Below are 16,463 nucleotides of genomic sequence, written 5' to 3'. Positions count from 1 at the left end.
TAGTGTAGATGAATTACTGATTTTGGTTAGTGTCTTCTAATATCTACCCTAGCAGATGCTTGACTAAGAACTTCAAGTCCCCCCAGGATAAAAAGCATTATGACAGGCTGAATGTGCTAACACTACAGGTTTCCCAAATAAAACCTTTATTGATTGAATGCCTTATCATTGTCAAGAGTTACTCGTTTATTTGATGCTTCCAAGTCTTGTGTATGTGAATGTATGGATGAACAAAGCCTTTTTTCCCTAAACAGTCTTCACTAAAAGATTACTTCCGAATCATAGGTGAAAGTTTTATTATTGCTGTGTAATTGCAGAGGATGCCTAGAGGAAGCTAGGTCAAGCAGTTACCATCTTTCTCATATGCTGATTCAACCTAGTACATACTGGGGTTTATCCACATTCTATCAAGTTAATAAAGAGAAGATCAGAAGACAAACCTAATCCATTATATGGATCTATTGCGTGGAGCTTTTAGTTTCATTATAACACCAAAGATTTAATTTTTAATATTACTTGGTTTACAATTTTGTGTCTTTACTCGTAAGTGGAAAATAGTCTATATTTTTTTACTCTAGTATTATTTGGTTTTTGGTAGTAAAGTTGATCAAGGTTCATAAATTTATTAGGGAATTTTCTATATCTTTTTATTTTTATTTATTTTTTTATTATGTTATGTTAGTCACCATACAGTACATCATTAGTTTTTGATGTGGAGGGCACGTGTTCTATATCTTTTTAAAAGCTGGAATTATTTAAATAACATAGAAACTCTAACAAAACTATCAGCCATTCAGCTGCAGAACTACTTGTTCCTGAGACCTTCTGAATGGTAAATTTAAAAATTTGCTTTCCAATTCTATGGATGACTATTGGTTATATAGTTTCTTTTTTTTTTTTTTTCCAAAGACTTATTTATTTATTTGAGTGAGAGAGAGAGCACAAGTGGTGGGGAGGGGCAGAGGGAGAGGGAGAAACAGACTCCCTGCTGAGCAGGAAGCCCAACCCGGAGCTCAATCCCAGGACCCCAGGATCATGACCTGAGCCGAAGGCAGATGCTTAACTGACTGAGCCACCCGGGTGCCCCTGATTGTATCTGAGGTTACAGTTCTGTTTCCATTCTTCTACAGAATATATTCTTACTTCTCCTTTTTTGAGCTCTAATGATAATTTTATCCATTCATTGATCTTTTCTTTTCAAATGCCACTTTTCAAAAGTTTTCATTCTTCCTTTTTACTTTTCTTTTCAGTTATTCCTAAAAGACCTTGCTGACACCCAAGAAAAGGAGATGTTCCTGGTAGATCTGCTACATCTCCTCCCAGTCCAGGCTGACCTTCATTTCTCTGGGCATCCTGAGCTTTCTTTATAATCTTCAGGTTCCATTGTGAAAACGCCTTCTTTCTTTTCCCTTCTATTTCCCCCTGCCCTTAACCTTCTGCCTGGATGCTTTTTGAATTTCTTTTTCTTTTTAACATTTTTTTTCCAAGCCAGAAACTTTGGCTTCCCAGCATATAGACTTTAAATATACATGTGTAGAAAACAATAGATGATTATACAATAGATTCTGTACTTCTTGGCTTCTGCAAAGGGGCAGAGATGGGGAAGACATCAAAAATTAAGTCCAGCAATAATGAGCTACATTATTAAGTTTCTCTGTTTGCTTGAGTACCAGGAAATAGCTATGTCCATTGAAAAGAGTCTCAAGAAAGAAAAGAAAAGAAGAGAAGAGAAGAAGAGAAGAGAAGAGAAGAGAAGAGAAAAGAAAAGAAGAGAAAAGAAAAGAGAAAAAAAGAAAGAAAAGAAAAAAAAAAAGAAAAGAGTACCATGTCTGGAAAGAGAAGATCAGGAGATTAAGGTTCTAGGTCTTTGTTTATGTTATTTTTTCTGCCAGATTCAAAAATTAGGTCTTTTCCAAGGGATATTTCACCACATTTTCCTTTTATTATTTACTCAAAAGGTGAGAGAAATACATAGAACCAAACTGAAAAAAATCTAACTTTAAGTTTTATAGTCACTTGAATTCGTTTCAAAACTTTTAAAAACCTTGTTTGTTTTTAATGATTTATGTTTCAGTGGTTTAGACCAGGTCACGTGAAGGTTGAAATTTAGTGAGAAAATGACTGGGCTAGTTGCAAATGGAAAAGAAGTTTCTAAATTTAGGTGCATGGCTTTGGAATCCCAGATCCGAGGATGAACACCATATCTGCATGTTGACCTGAGCAAGAAGCACAGCTCCCATAATGCACATCTCAGGATGGAAGACAGACTCTCTCAACACGTAAAACATTTTTAATGGGAGGATGAATAACAGAATATTATTTAGTGATGGAGGCAAAAAAACCCTCATTGTTTTTCACAGGCTTTGGAGACAAACAGTCCTCGCCTTCAGATCCTGGCAATTTTGAACAAAAAGCCTTCAGCACACTAGGAAGCACACTAGGTGCATTATTTTTTGCGATTTCTGGTGACATAACAGAGGCCAGAGAGAACAGTATTGGAGAAGAAAGCCCTACCCTGGGCCTTCTATAACTCTGGCTCACAAACGTCAGGAAGTGCACTGTATACAACACATCTCAGTCCTTCAGCGTGTCCCCAAAAGTCAGGTGAAGCGTTCTGTGTAACACCTCACGCGAGAACACCATTCAAGGCAATGACATGGAAATTAGCACACGGAGTGTCCCGCGCTGCTGCCGAGTCCCTCGATTTCCATGATCTGACAAGAAGATGGTATCATGGGCGCCTGGGTGGCTCAGTTGGTTAGGCGACTGCCTTCGGCTCAGGTCATGATCCTGGAGTCCCTGGATCGAGTCCCGCATCGGGCTCCCTGCTCGGCAGGGAGTCTGCTTCTCCCTCTGACCCTCCCCCCTCTCATGTGCTTGCTCTCTCATTCTCTCTCTCTCAAATAAAAAAAAAAAAAAAAAAAAAAAAAATCTTTAAAAAAAAAAAAGAAGATGGTATCAGAAGCGGCAGAAAGGCGTTAAGGGATAGCTCAAGTGCTCGTGCGTGTGCTAGAGCAGGTGAGCAGGTAGGATCGCTGTGTCGCAGGCTGACAGGAGAGGGAGTGTCAGGCTACCCTGTGAGTGAAGCGCTGAACATGGGCCCTATCATAGAAAATATGCTTTTTGTTCAAACTCTCAATATCTAGAGGGAGGGGCAACCTTTCTGGCATGAATGCTCTACCGCTGTGAGGACGCAGTAAAAGGTCGTCTCTGGGTTTGTTTAAAAAGGTCAGCTCAGGAACTACTGACCCCCATGACTCCATCCTGACAGTTTCAGCCCTCTCTCAGAATCACTCTTGTCACTTCTAGCCTCCTGTTCTTTCCTGAAAACAAAACCCTCTACCACCTGCCGTCCATTATTCCATCAGTGAGCAACATGCGCTCTCTTCAGCTGATATTTCAATTTATTTGTGGTTAGATGTGCAATAATCCTCTGACTGAAGCTGAGGGAACAGTTTAAAGATTTAAAACAAAACAAAGCCAGTGCTTCAAACATCTCTTCATGCAAAGCTTACCAGACACAAAAATGTGGCTAATTCTCAGCCACACAAAAGCAAAACTAAGACACGCAGATGGTCAGTGCCTGCCCTCTGCAGAGGGAGAAGCAGCGTTGGCTCCAAGTAACAAATAATTATCCAGGTCCTTTGTAAATCAAGTTGTACCACTTCTCCTGTGAGCATCCACAAAGGCGGCTGCATATATTTGCTATTAGCTTCTTCTTTGTCTGGGGATTTTGTTAATGCCCTTTCTTCATATAAGTTTGTGTCGCCTTGTTCTCACATTTGACACCAACTGAAATAGCCTTGCAGAACCTTTGTTTCTATTTTCTTCGAAATGTGTATTCCTCAATGAGGTTTCATCTTAATCTCTTCTTTTCAAAAGGATATGAATTGAACATGCAGAGAATCAGCCTAACAGGACCGATTATCAATTTCCATTTCCTTTCAGTGCCTCTGCCACCCGTGGGCCTCCTAGACAGCTTTCCTTGGAGACAAAGGGTGTCTGAAATGGACAACTTTATTTTATACACTGGTCTCTCTTAGTGGACGACAGAGACTCATCGCCCATAATAAATCCTTCCTCTGACCCTTTTATATAATGCACAGCTGAGCTAAAAAGGAAATCAATGTTGCAATTTTAATTTAGCACTTTCATTCTGTTAATTTATCTAAAAAATCCTATGCCATGACTTTCGCCTGTCAAAACAGCCAATTCCTGTCAATGTGAAAATGTGAAAATGCTTTGAGTTTCTTCCCTTTCTTTTAACAGTGTGGCTGTAAAAACCATGGGTCACACACTAAGCCCTCCGTGTTTTTCTTGTGAGTGCAAAGCTCCTTTTGAAATCAATGTGAACACAGCAAGTTGGAGAAATGCGTAGTGTCTCTAGGGAGAAAGAAATCTGGGCCTACATTGTTAGCTTTGCTAAAGATGCTTGTGAAACCCTACAAAAATGGGATGCCAAGCGTCTGGCATGTATATTTGGTGGTGAAACCTGGTCATTTTTAGTAAAACCGGGGCTATTTAATCATGCTTAATCCCTGAGGAGAGTTCTAAGTAATGAACATGACTGTGTTTTCCGTCAGTGCACCAAAAAATGACTCTCCTGTTTGACTCTTTTCTCTCTGTATTTCAGAACTTGAGAATAACCTGCAGACAGAGCCTTATACTGCTTTGGGCACTATGCTTTCATAGGAGACAGAGGCCAGATCAATACCATCCAGCAAACAGTGCTGGGAAAGGTGCGGAAGATCCCACGAGGGAGGAGGAATCTGCTGTCTTTTCAAAAGGAATCTCATGTCAAAGGAATCGTTTCTGAAAGTCTTCATTCAAATATCACCTTTCCTAACCATCCTGTTTAAATTGAAAATTTTTTCCTGCCTCTGGCCACTTCCCAGTCATACCTGTATTCCTTCCATGCCTTTATTTTTCCTGCTTAGCACTTGTGATTTTCACCCTTACTTTATAATTTATTTATTTTGTTTATTGTCCATCTCCATCTCAAGTAAAATGTAAATGACAATTTGTTCGCTAAATTATCCTCATGGCACAGTGTTTGACACAGGGTAGGTGCTCAATAAATATGTTTCCCAAAGAAATGTTATGAGGCCACATCTTGTGTGTGGAAATGGCAGCATTGCATCTTGATTGCCACCCCAGAACTGAGGCCCCATGTAGAGGGGGTCTGATCAGAGAGGCCGATCTGCATAATGACTGTGTTTGGGAAGAAAACCACCTATTGCTCTAAGGGGCGCCTGGTGGCTCAGTCGGTTAATCGTCTGATTCTTGATTTCGGCTCAGATCATGATCTCGGGGTCAGGGGATCTGGCCATGCATCAGGCTCTGTGCTCAGCATGGAGTCTGCTTGGCCCTCTCCCTCTGCTCCTCCTCCTCCTCCTCTCTCTAAAATAAATAAAATCTTAAAAAAAAAAAAAAGAAAGAAAGAAAAGAAAACCACCTATTGCTCTGAGAACCCTTAGGACCCCAAGAATTGAGTCTGGTGTAAGAGAAGAAGCCCAAATCCAAACCCAGAACAAGAAATTAGTTGAAGTGTGGGCTTGTAAATAGTCAGAGCTGAGGATTTGTATGTTGCAGAGATACACCTAGCTGGTTTGAGTCTGACACAAGCCTTCAGCTACTGGTCCAGCATACTTTAAGTAAAGTACTTGAGTGAGGGCCATTATGGCATACGTACCATGGCAGCACTGTAGGGGAGACAGCATCCTGGCCTATGTCTTCAGGTAGATTATGATCTAGGGAGGTTAGTTTATATGTTTCAAGTCCAGAGCAGGACATGGCATATACTATCTTGTATCTTGAAAGACAATGCTTTCAGTAGCAGAGATGAGATAAATGGGAACCATGGTGTCAAGAGAAGCAGAATGCATTTGAGAAATAGCAATTAGCCTCATGTAGTCCATTTACCTTATAGACATGCATACTAGAAGGAAGGTTAAAAAGCGACATAATTCTAAATTCATAGGTGGCTAATCATACTGGAGATTGGTTTTACAGGTTGTATTATTTTATTTGGGAAACACCTATAGCTATTAGGGAGAGGATAGACTCCTTCAGAAGTCTATGCTTTAGGAAATATGTTTGATTTTATTTTGTTTCTGTGGGAGTAATAGGGGTGTTGGTAAATATAATTAGTCAGGTAAATAAATACTTATAAGTACTGGACTATAAACCTTAAGAACTATGGAATTCATCTAACTTCTAATTATTAAGAGATAAAAGTTGAATATTCCAGAACAGAGTCATATACTTGCTTTTCAAAGACCTCCTGGACAGGAGGACAGCAACTTTGCTTATCAATCTTTCTAGTATTCTCACTGGTTAAGAAATTCTTCCTTCTTTCCAAACCAAACTTTTTAACTTTCGTTAGAATCAATTTTATTTGATATTATCCTCTGTGTGCATTACCAAAAGTCAGCCTGAAGAGAGTAAGCAAGTAAATTTTGTTGAAATACTGTGCTCTAGAAACCCCATTGCTTTCATCTTTCCTTATTTCACTCATTTAATCCTTTAGTTTTTTTAAAAAAAGTAGCTCTTAACTATCTTTGCTCTCTTTACATTTCTTTCTGAAAACTGACAATAAAAACTGTACTTTGACCTAAGAAGAGTATGACTATTGTAGAGACTAGTGGATGATCATTTTGTGACTCTTTTACGCCATTGGTTGACTTTTTTTTTAAAAAAAGATTTTATTTATTTAACAGAGAGAGAGCACAAGCAGGGGGAGCAGCAAAGGGAGAGGAAAAAGCAGTCTCCCTGCTGAGCAAGGAACCTGACAGGAGGCTCGATCCCAGGACCCCGAGCCAAAGGCAGCCGCTTAACTGACTGAGCCACCCAGGTGCCCCTTCGCTGATTGGTTTTTTAGTCCTCAGTTGTACTGCTCTGATTAGTCAAATTAAATATAAGGTTGACTATTCCCTCAGACATTTTTCTTCTACACTGGGATCTAGTTAGACCATCCTCTATTATCTTGAAAGTCAAGGTTAACTACCATGTGGCCAGGAAATAGTGAAACATGGTCCTGACACATTTAGTTAAGTTTTAAAGATAAAACTTCAGTTTTCAGTTGATGAACTAGAGACTGAAAATTTTAATGCTAACAATAACATTGTAGGTCCTCATTTGGATTCTGAAAATTGGGTATTTTTATATATTAGAAACCTATGCTTTATATACCAGTCAGTACTAAGATATACACACAAAGAGTTTACCACACTTCCTGTACTTAAAATTTATTTTTCTAATAAATTCTGCTTCTAATATTGAGGCTGGGGTTTGATCAGTTCATCAAGACTTGGTCCTTTATTATCCTCTGAAATTGGTACTACCCAATGAGTTTAAGAAAACCAGTAAAAATTCAATTGAATAGGGTTTGAAATATAGTACCTTCAATAGCCCAGAGGACTCTCTTATTTTCTAAATCCGATAAACAAAGTAAATATATGAAGAAAAATACATATACTCCTTGACATCACATTTATATACTAGCTTATTTATGAAATTTTTCTTTATTGGTCCTTTGAATGTAAGAGAATCAACAATTTAGATGCTTTAAAAATGGATGAGAGCATTTATTGGCCAAGAAAACATACATGAATGCATATCAACATTTACTTCTGTGTTTTTATTCCTTCATTCATCTTTCCCTAATTTTTGTATTTTCTATCTAATCTTTAAGAGATTTTTTGAAAGCTTCATAACAATATCCTAAGCATCCTCTTTCCTCTTTAGCCACTTTAGCTGTGTTTCGACAGACACCTTTCCCGGGTTGTCAGGATGGCGCAGGTTCTGACCCCTGCAGCACAGAGAGGTAGCCTAGGTGATTCAGGTCAATGTGCAACAGGTGTGGGGCCCGGCCAAATTTGGTCTGCCATTGTGAAGTTCCATCCCTGCATTGTAAATCATGATGGAGTTTCTTGAATTTCACTTTTGCTTGGATTTTGTTTCATTAAGCAACTTTGGGAGAAGTATTGTGCACTCTCGATTTCTGTGTGAAAGTCACTGATCAATTCGTGAATTTATGGTTTGGAATGACACAATGCCTGATGTGTAGGAACCAGAGGAAATCTTCATAATGAACTTCTTCTATAATTATCACTTTGCCAAAAGCAAATGGCTTCCCTGCTTTGCTCCAAATAGCATAGATTTCTGGAATTTTAATGTTTCATTAGTTTGACCAGCTTTTAGTCCCTAATAAAATAATTCTCCTAACCCTTAGGTTATTTATTTCTCTTAATACTTTGTTATGAGAAAAGGCAAATAGTCATGTTAACTGGGTCACAATGCTTTAACATGATAATTTTAGTAACTTTTCCGAGTAACTTTAAAAACACAGAGAGGCACAGTTTCCCAAGGGACAGTGCAGGGAAACCAAAGAACTAGATTTATTCCAAGCACAGATTCAACAGGTCAGTGTCCACCTGAGATTTTGTGTTTTGCATTTTATATTATTTCCTTAAACATGCTTCAGTGTCTACCAAGGATGAAAAAATATAGCCTCCATGGTCCATTTGGAGTTTATGCCTCCTATTTGGACAGATACAAGGGATAAAATATTTGGTTTCAATGAATATAAGTTCACTGAGAGAAGTTAGATGCTACTAAAATTTGCCCGCATCTTTGGACACCTTGGGTGATCCACTCCCACTCTCCTCCTGCTTCAAATACTTGTGCATCCACACAAAGAATTGTTTTTCTGATCATCTCTTAGTGATTTGTGGGGTGGCCTTTGCCTTGTGAATTTAGGTAGACGACTTACTCCTTTGATCTGCCGACTGTGGGACCACCCATACTCTCTAAAAACCTATGGGGCCTCACATAGGAAGGTAGAGAGTACTGAACTTTTTCTCTGTGTGAAAGAGAAACTCTAGCCTCACCTGAATAACGTTTGGAGGAAATGAATTAGTGATGTAAAACCACAACTTGTATAATTTTGTTTTATCCTTAATTTTGGAGTCTTTACAGGGATTATTTTACAATAAACTAACTAGTGAGAAAGAAATAAACCACTTTTTTTGTTTGTTTTCCTGTGTAAGGTGAATGGAATCTGGCCACATATGACTATGTCTCCTATTCTGTGTGGGTGAATCTCCTTTTCAAAATACTATCTTGGGGCTCCTGAGTGGCTCAGTTGGTTAAGCGTCCGCCTTCAGCTCAGGTCATGATCCCAGGGGCCTGGGATCGAGCCCCGCATCAGGCTCCTTGCTCAGTGAGGAACCTGCTTCTCCCTCTCACTCTGCCTGCCACTCCCCCTGCTTGCGCTCTCTCTCTGTGTCAAATGGATGAACAAAATCTTAAAAAAAGAGAGAGAGACTTAGTTACATGACATAATTTTGTTTTAACAAACAAACCAAAAATGTATTGCATCTTAGACATTCTGATTCTCTCTAATCACTCAGACAAAGCATCTCACTTGACATAGAAAATTAAGCAGATTTCAATAAAACCTCAGACCACCTACATGGGTGTGAAAGAAAAATTCTAGTTTTATAACTTTCTAGTAGATAGAATTGTTAGAATTATGCTAAGTATTTGCATAGGCCTGGGGTTTAAGAGACTCAATCTACTAAACAAGCCAGAATAAACTATGAAAAGCAGTAACTTACTTTTACATAAATGGGTGCCTTTAAGATGCTTGGAAATAATTCAGTTTAGTAAGTAAATAATTTACATCACTCCTTTCTTTTGGGACTATTAATGGCTCATCAATCCTTTTGAGGACATAATAGTTCAACAATCAACTTTAGTTTTGCTCTTGTCTGACTTGTCACAGATTCTCAATATTCAGGATAAAAATGAATGAAATTTACTGTACATATGAGACTCCAGAACTGCTCTTTTTGGCCCTCATTTGAACAGATGTGGTATTAAATGATAAACAGTTGGGAAAATTGAGGGGAAATGGCCATTTCTTCACTTTCAGCACAAAGTTCCCAAATGCTTTAGTTTGGGATATCTTGTCTTTAGATCGTAACTTCTAAATATGAATATCTGATAAATATCCTTCAGTAGAACTTTGACAATTTTGATTCCATCCTAATAATTTTTATTATCTATAGATTATAAAACATTTCTATATAAATGTCTTTTTGAAAGCTCTCAAGTACTTGCTTTGGCTTGTCTCCCTGGCCTCTTCTTCCACTTGTCCACACTTAATCTCCAACCAAACTAAACTCCTTGTAGTCCCCAAATGCTCCATAATAATCTCATGCTTCATAGTCTATGCACATGCTGTTCTCTGGGCCTTATCTACCTTCCCTCTATTTTTTTTTTTAAGATTTTATTTATTTGAGAGAGAGAGAGAGTGAGCACCTAAGTGAGAGGAGGGGCAGAGGGAGAGGGAGAAACAGACTCCCTGCTGAGCAGGAAGCCTGACAACTCAGGGCTTGATCCCAGGACCCTGGGATCATGAACACTTAACCGACTGAGCCACCCAGGCACCCCCTTTCCCTCTATTCTTAATATGGCATATGCCTACTACTTCTCTAGGTCTCAGCTTTGATATTATCTCCTCTGGGAAGCACTCCCTGCTAACACTTACTTCCATAACACCTGGGATTAACCCATTCATAGCATTTACTCCATTATGTCAGGACCGGAATTTCCCCCTTGGCTATTCCTTGAATGAATGCCTCTCATATAGAGGTGCTTAAATGCATTTGTTGAATAAATAAATGAATGAATGGGTAGTAAAAACTACATCTTTTATGTGCTTTCTGCATATGATTTTCCCATTTCAGTTCTTTTTTAATCCCTTAGAAATAGTACCTTGGAATTTTTTCAAATCCTATGTTTTCTTTGGGACTTTTCTGCATTGCTCTGCCTAGACAGCCATTCCTTCATTCGACAAATATTTCTGAATTTGGTTATGTACAAGGCACTCTGCAAGGTTGTGGAAAGAACTAGAGAGATCATACCCGGGTGTTGCTGTCGAGGAGTTTACAGTCTACTAGAAAAGGGAAGACAGGCTTCAAGAACACTATAGTCAAAGTAGGAAGGGAAATAATATATCCGATTGGAGAGACAAGACAGGTCTTCCAGAATAGGAACAAGGCCTTAAAGCATGTGCAGAGTCTGGACAGCATGGCATAAAGAGAAAAGACATTCTAAGCCACAAGATAAGGTGTAAAAAGAAGAAAGGAAAACAGAAAACATAGGACTCACAGACAAAAGCTTGATTGGAGCTCAGGGTTTGTGACGAATTGTAGTATTGTTGATGGTATATTGAAAAGGAGCCGGGGTCTCAGCAGTGGAGATCCTTGAATACGAGGCTACAGCATTAGATTTTTGGTAGACAAAGGATACTATTGATGCTTATGAGCAGAGCTGTAAAACTCTCATTGCCTGGCTGAGTCTTGCTTCATCTTCCTACACAATATTTCTGCATATAACTTTTTTTTTCTACGAAGCTATAGAAACACCTCTCATCCCATTCTGGTTTTCTTTTTTAAAAAATTATTTTATGACATACTAAATGATTCTTCTAAAAAGCTCAACTTGAAGGCTGCTAGAAAGGTCATTGTCAAACCATTTTCCCCATCCTCATTAAGCTTTATTACTCACATCAGGTTGAAAATCCCAATAATTAGCCTCTACTATACTTCCCTACTGGCATCCTTCCAATTTCAATTTACCTGCTACACATTTTTCTAGTCCTTTTGAGACCCCTGACCTCAAATTTTCCATTTTTAGAGTCATTTCCTTATCTTGTGTGCCTCTCTGTTGTGTCTCTTTTTTGAAACACCAACTCATGACCAAGCTCCCTTAGACATCCTCTTGGATTATGGAAAAAGTGTATCAAACAGAAGCCACCCCCACACATGCTGTTAGAACCTGCAATACTAAACCTTGTAAGTATTGCTGATCTTGCATGAACCAAGCACACAGTACTATGTACTTAGTGATGCTTAATGAATAAAGGAATGAATGAATAAATGAAGGTGGTACATGTTGGAATACATGTTCCTCGGTAATAAAAATTATCGTTTGTATTCTACATCCTCAACCACTCTCACTGGCACAGACACTCAATAAATGCTAATCAAATGAATGTAATTAATCCCTTCAGAAAAAGGGAAGCCTGTAGAAAAATCCCAAGGAAATGCAAAAAAAATTTTTTTTTCTCACCTCAGAACACACAGAGCCTCATATATGGTATTTGAGATAATAAGAAACATACTCTTTAGCTCTCATTTACTAATGCCTGGCCTATAAGCTTTCAATAAAGTATACCTACTGTTGATTTCTTTTTTAAAGCCCAACTCAAAGGCTTCATATCTTTAAACTAAACAAGAGTTCTGGGTTTTATGACTTGCACAAACAAACAGAAGCTGAATATGCTTAGAGTTATCCGTGCCTAATATTTTAATTCCATTGTTCAATAATTCCCATTCCTTTGCATTATTTTTGCTTTATTATACTCTTATAATACCCTCAAATATATCTATAAAACTTTACAACCCTTTTCCAATGGCATATGGTGTGTGTTCTGAAGAGAAACATGTTTATGAGCTGAAAGATGGGAAGGAGATGTAAAGTGCTCTTACGGGACCTGGGGAGGGATTGCTGTCTGTCTGTGTGGCAGGAACACTGCAGTATATCAGGCTCTCGCGACCTGCCTCAGAGCCCTTCTGCTTCAGCAATAGATGCTAGTCTGGGAGAGTACTATGCAAACTTTGATGCTTTTAGGTGGGGTTTTTTTTTCCCCTGCTGAAGATTAAAGTCAATAGTTCCTAAAACAGTATTAATTCTGTATGCTGAAGAGTAGTATCTGTTAGGAAGGAGAGAATTTAGAGTGTGGATGGAGGTGGGATGTCAAATAAAACTGTACTGTCCCCTCTGGTTGGAGCCCACCAGACTTTGCCCAGTCCAGAGTTACCAATAGTGCTCCTTGGGGAGCTTGTCCTTCCATAAGCATTCTTGAAAGTCTACAGATCCTGGTTCCACAAGATCCTGCTATGTTCTTAAAATGCTTCAGTTGTTGAGCTCTAGATTCAGATTTTCAGCTGCCTCCCATATATCCTGCTTATTTGTCTTCCTTGTCACAGTCATGGACCTAATCACACAGACATAGACTGGAAACCTTAGCATGATCTTTACCCTTTCTCTTTTTCCTCCCTAGTTGGTCATCAAGTGTAGTGCAGGCATTTCTCCTCTCTGTTTCCTCCCACCCACAACTACCCTTCCTCTTCATTGCTCTTCCCTAGCTTCAGCCTTGACCTTTTCTCACATGGCCTATTTCCATAATTTCTTAATCAGTCTCTTCTGACTGTAGCCTTTCTCACTCAAATTCCCCACAAGATCACGATGCCTTTAAGAAAGCCTTAAATAGCCCATTAAATAAACAACCCGCTTCTGTCCTGTCTACTAAGTCCCAGATTGTTTGCCTATAATTAACATCTCTTCACCATCTCAACCTAGTTCACCTTTGCAGCCTTGTCCCCCTCCACACTGCTCCACATACCCTTTCTGTGAGCTGCATTGGAGGAACTAATGGTCTTCTGCACACCCTGCTCAACCTTGAATCCTCTTGAACTTCTTCACCCTCTGAAACGTGGTTCTCCTGTCAAATTGTGGCTCATAGGCTCTTGTATTTATTCCTGGATTTCCCCCCTTCTCTGCTCTGCGACGCTACTGACTGCATCTCCATTGTAGCATTTTTATTCCACTTTTTACTATATTTGCAATTTTAGTTTCTGTAGCACCCAGTGACTGTAAGTCTTCTTCAGCATCTCCATTACTCATTTGACAGTGTGTTTTAAGTGAACCCGGAATTATCTTTGCACAAAATACTGGCTCGACTCATGAGCATTCTTCTGGTCAATATCCTCCTTCTAAATGTGTAGACTTTCCTGTAGATATTCTATTAAAAGGAAAAATAAAAAGGCATGGATTTGCCATGGTCAGCAAGATGGGGAAACTTCACTGGAGGTCAGACAGGGTACTCTCAGGCTGGCTGCCACTCAGTGATGATCAAACATAAATTTGAAAACAAAATATTTAAGAAGAATGGTCTGAAATCTTCATTTTTCTGGATTCTCTAAATTTTATTTCTAGGTGCTCTAAATTTACACTTCAGAGATCTACTTAACTGGATGGTCATTTGTAAAATTCTTGTCACCATCAACAATGAAGTATTAAGTTCTGCGCTGTGAAGCCCACTACTACATTTGTATCAGAGATGTAGTTCTAGAATACATCTTCTCCGTAAGTATATATTAGATATTCCTTGAGGGATTCCTACCAGAAAAAGATGTTTGTCTCTTCCACTGGTTTATACCTGTAGGTCCTGTGAATTGCATATATGACTACTCCACTTTTTGTATTAGTTGTTAGGCAGCTCAGTCTTATTTTCAACCTTCTTATATTAGAGTAAATAGAGTCACTGATATATACTTGGCTACTAACTCCATTCCATCTCTATTTTATTCTTCTCACCTTAATATCTACCCTCTGATTTCTTTTCCTATCATCTACTTAGCCAGTTATTACATTTTTATCGAAAATTGTTTTAAGTTTTAAACATGAACAGGGTTTGGGTATAAATATTCTAGTAATTTCTATTTCATATAAAGTACATAAAATAGTGCTTTGTACATAGAAGCTACTCATGGTCTCCTGTTTAAATCCAAAGAATTTCAAAGTACTGAAAAGTCCCAGAGGAAACGGCTATAGGTCAGATGTAACCGGTCACTTGAAGGAACCCACATAGGCTTTGGTCAAAGTCGAACACAATAATGGTATACATCATTATTGGCTCTCACTGATTCTTAGTGACTCATACTTCATAACTTCAGGTAAAGAGACTGAGGCAACATGTGCAGTATTTTCCCCTACTATAATTCTCATATGGAGGATCTGAAAGAGAATGGTACTTTTTACACATGTAATAATATCCAAGCACCACTTTATAAACTAACTCTGTTAGACAGTAGTCACATAAAGAACATCAATATCTCTCTTAGCCCCACCTGAGAAAGGTTAGTGTTGTGGGATGTGCACAAGAAGAAGGGCAAGGAGCATAGATTGCTGGTCCCTGCTATATGTCAGAGCAAGACAAGTGAAATACACTGAGAAGGTCAAGTGCAGTGGAAGCTGAAGAGACAACTATTTGTGTGTGTGTGTGTGTGAATGTTCATAGGATCTGAAGAAACCTGAATATAAATGTCAGTCTTCATGACCTGATCACAGATGACTCAATACAGAGGTGAAATCAAGATGCCCCTACTGAGAAGGTCAAAGTACACACTCCTGAAAAATGAGACTGCTGCAAGCCAAGAGATCCAGGCCTAAAAGGAAGGAAATCCATGAACATCCTTTTCATATTATGCTCAGATGAACTAGCAATGAGGAAAGATCATTTAAGACTGAATAATTTTAGTTTCTAGGGTTATCTTATTGTATTTTTTGTATGTAAGGAAAATTTTTTTTGTCATTTAGTTTCCTTTGCTTAAATGGCTTTTAAACGAAGATATATGGTTGCTAAGGTGCCTACCCCATAAAACACATTTGAAAATATTTCCGTGACCTTCATGGTTACTGTGCTATTAAAAGTGAACACAACTAAAATTGGGAGGGACACGTAGAAAGAAGCTGAGGAAAAAGTGTTTTTAAAAAAGAGATTTTTAAAGACATGCACAAAAACATAATTGCTTTATTATCCTCATCAGACTTTTTTTACAGCTCAGCATTCTTTAGGTCAGTTAGTCAAACTGCTGCTAAATGCTTTCATCAACAGGAACTTCATGATTGAGGTTACTACTTCAGTGCAAAAACTGTTACTACTAATAAAAATTTATAATGTTAAGAATTTTTCCCTTAAGTGATAGAGAAATGCCCTTATAGATAAATAAATGCTGTATCATTCCTCTAATCTATTCCACATTCATTTACTTGGCTGTAGAATAGTTTACTGGGATAGGAAATGAATGAGATGGAGGGAATCGTCACAGCTTCATATTTCTTATTTCATATACTCCATATGGAATTTTGTCTCTATATTTTTCAATTATAAAGGTAAAATAGTAATATAGAAAAATTTGACACACGAAGAAAAGTAAAAGAAGCCACACATAAACCCAGCACGCTCAAAATTCTTATCATTCTTACGGGCCTTCCTCCCATCTTTTTCATGTGCAAGTCATCATGATGTAAAATGACTCCTAAAATATGTTTGCTCATTTTGCATTTTATCATGTGGAGTGTGCCAGATAGCTGCCTGGAAATTGAAATACTCTATCCAATAATGTACCATAATTTAATCAGCTTTTCTCTATACTGCTTCCAAGTTTTTACAGTTAGTACTGTTTGATTATTAAATAATGATGAAGTGAACTTTTGTGTGCACATTTGAAAAATATATTTTGGAATATTTCCTTAGAATTAATTTAAAGGCTTTAGATTATGGGATTTCTATTCCAAAGAGTTAAAACCATTTCCAGACTCATCAA

The 16,463-nt window shown here is 38.3% G+C and overlaps 1 protein-coding gene across 1 annotated transcript in view; it reads right to left on the bottom strand.

Moving 5' to 3' along the window:
• The window catches only part of DPYD (dihydropyrimidine dehydrogenase), a 794,994-nt gene that overhangs the window by 46,479 nt on the left and 732,052 nt on the right, over positions 1 to 16,463 (bottom strand). The window lies entirely within an intron of this gene.

Source organism: Halichoerus grypus, chromosome 5 (genome assembly GCF_964656455.1).
Source record: "Halichoerus grypus chromosome 5, mHalGry1.hap1.1, whole genome shotgun sequence".
NCBI classification, from domain to species: domain Eukaryota; kingdom Metazoa; phylum Chordata; class Mammalia; order Carnivora; family Phocidae; genus Halichoerus; species Halichoerus grypus.
The sequence above is the reverse complement of the archived record's forward strand: the minus strand, read 5'-3'. Positions and strand labels throughout refer to the sequence as shown.